The sequence below is a fragment of the Portunus trituberculatus genome, chromosome 17, assembly GCF_017591435.1.
Source record: "Portunus trituberculatus isolate SZX2019 chromosome 17, ASM1759143v1, whole genome shotgun sequence".
Classification (NCBI taxonomy): Eukaryota; Metazoa; Arthropoda; class Malacostraca; order Decapoda; family Portunidae; genus Portunus; species Portunus trituberculatus.
In genome coordinates, this window is record NC_059271.1 from 13,205,192 (window position 1) to 13,207,691 (window position 2,500).

Sequence of the window (2,500 nt, forward strand, 5' to 3'; positions counted from 1 at the left end):
AAGGAAATGGATAAGAAAGAAGACAAGAAAAGGGAAAGCAAGAAGTTAGGAAGGAAAGAGAAAGAGCAAATAGAGAAAAAAATATGAATAAAGTAAAAAATATTCAAGAAAAGAAGAAGAAAGGTAGAAGATAAGAAGATATAAGAGAAGAAAGATTGTAAAAGAAAAAAAAATTTTGTCAGTGCAAACTGGAGACAAAGGAAAATAGAGTAAACCAAATGTGAATAAAGATAAAGTATAAAAGTATAAATTAAAGTATAAAAGTGTAAATTAAAGCACAGGAAGGGAGGAAATAAAAAGAAAAGGAAAGAAAATAGGCAAAGAAGGCTTAGGAAGAGGAAGGAGGAAGGGTAGACGTACATTGTTTGCCGTGTGAATGGAAAACAAACATTAGCATTTTTTGTTTATCTCTGAATGCTAAGTTTGTTTGTCGAATCCTGCCATCGTGTGTATGTTTGTTTGATGTCTTGTGACTCTTTTACGTGCTATAGTACACACACACACACACACACACACACACACACACACACACACACACACACACACACACACACACACACACACACACACACACACACGCGTATATGACCAATGCCAGTAATTTTGACAACCATAGGTATATTTATTTGTTTTCATGTATTTGTTTGTTGAAGGAGAAGCATTAGATGAGGGTGAAATTAGGGAAAATGTATAAAAAAAAAGTTATTAGCAAACAATATATAATGTTTGAATATGTATTTTGAAGATATGAGTTACAGTTTTGCTGGGTTTATCTACATAAATGTATTGAAAGTAGATATACGAAAGGAAAAAGAGAGGAACAGGAGGGGAAAGTAGAAGAATAGGTGAATTATCTCATTTTTGTATTAAGTAAAGAAAAGAGGAAGAAAAGACAAAGATTTTATATCGAGTGAAGAAAAATAGAGGGGAGGAATAGGAGAAAGGAATATTGATGAAATGTTTAAAATCAAATGAAGGGAAAAATAAACGAAAAAAAATTGATCTTTTACATCAAGTGAAGGGCAAAAAGAGAGAGAAAAAAAAGAGAAAGGAAGTGGCAGGACATCGGGTGTTTGTATCAAGAGAAGGGAAAAAGGAAGAGATAGAGAATTAAGTATTTTATAGAGAGGAAAAGAAAGAAGAATGGAGGGAATTTAGGATATAGTGCAAGTCAAATTAAAGAAAAAAAGAATAAAATGATAGTAAATGTAGAATGAAGTGAATGATAAGGAAAAAAACTGTGATAGGTAATGAGTTACAAGAGGAGTGTAATCTGTCATTGGAGGAGTGAGACCAAGTAGCTAATCAGCATCAAGCAGTGTTGCCAATCCAATAACAAAAGCGAGAATACTGGATGAACTAAGAGAGGGAGAGAGAGAGAGAGAGAGAGAGAGAGAGAGAGAGAGAGAGAGAGAGAGAGAGATCAGTGGGCCAGAGTCAGCAGGAGAAGAAGGAAAGAGGAGCTGGAGTCGGCAGAACAGTAAGGAGGTCAGACAATGGCTGGGAGAGAGAGAGAGAGAGAGAGAGAGAGAGAGAGAGAGAGAGAGAGAGAGAGAGAGAGAGAGAGAGAGGAATGGGAGAGGGAGAGAGCGAGTTTGAAAGAAGTGAAATGAAGATGATGAAGAAAAGAGGAACATGAAAAGTTCAAGAAAAAAAAGAGGAGGAGGAGGAGAGGACAATGACAAGATATAAGAAAAATATAACAAATAAAGAAAAGTGAGAGGACAATAGAAAGACGACACAGAAAAAAGATAAAGACGAAACGAAAGAGGGGACATGAAGTAGAAGGAAGGAAGAAAATGTTAAGAAGGAAGAGAAAATGAAGAAGTATGAGAAAAATATGAATTAAGAAAGGAGGATGGTGAAGAATAGTATAACAAGAAACGTAAAAGAAAGAAAGAAAGAATTATTACGAAGCAAAGGAGACAAAACTGTTCAGAAATAATTGAGAATGAACAGAAAACGACGAAGAGAAGATATGAGAAGATAGGAAAAGAAGAAGTGAGTGGAGGAAGACATTACACAAAAGACAAAAATTAGAAAAAAAATGAAAATTACGGATAATAACAAGATAAAGGAACAAGAAAAAGAAGAAATAGGACTCGTGAAGTGAATGAAGAAATAAGAAAAAAATAAATAAGAATTACAAAAAAAACATGATGAATAAGGAGAATGGAAAACTAATAACAAATACGAGTAAAGATAGAAAAGAAAGAGGAGGGAGAAAATTTTCAAATCCAAAAAAAAAATACTAGAAGGCATAGTCGGATAAGAGATATGGAGGAGATGGAAGAAGAGAAGGAAGGGAAAGGTAGGAAGGAAGGAAGGAAAATGTTAGGTGATGGGAAGGAAAGGAAGGGAAAAGAAGGGCAACAAGGGAAAGAGTTATGCTTTTTGAAGATGGGCAGTGTTCCAGACGAGGCAAACAAGTGAGACAGAGAGAGAGAGAGAGAGAGAGAGAGAGAGAGAGAGAGAGAGAGAGAGAGAGAGAGAGAGAGAG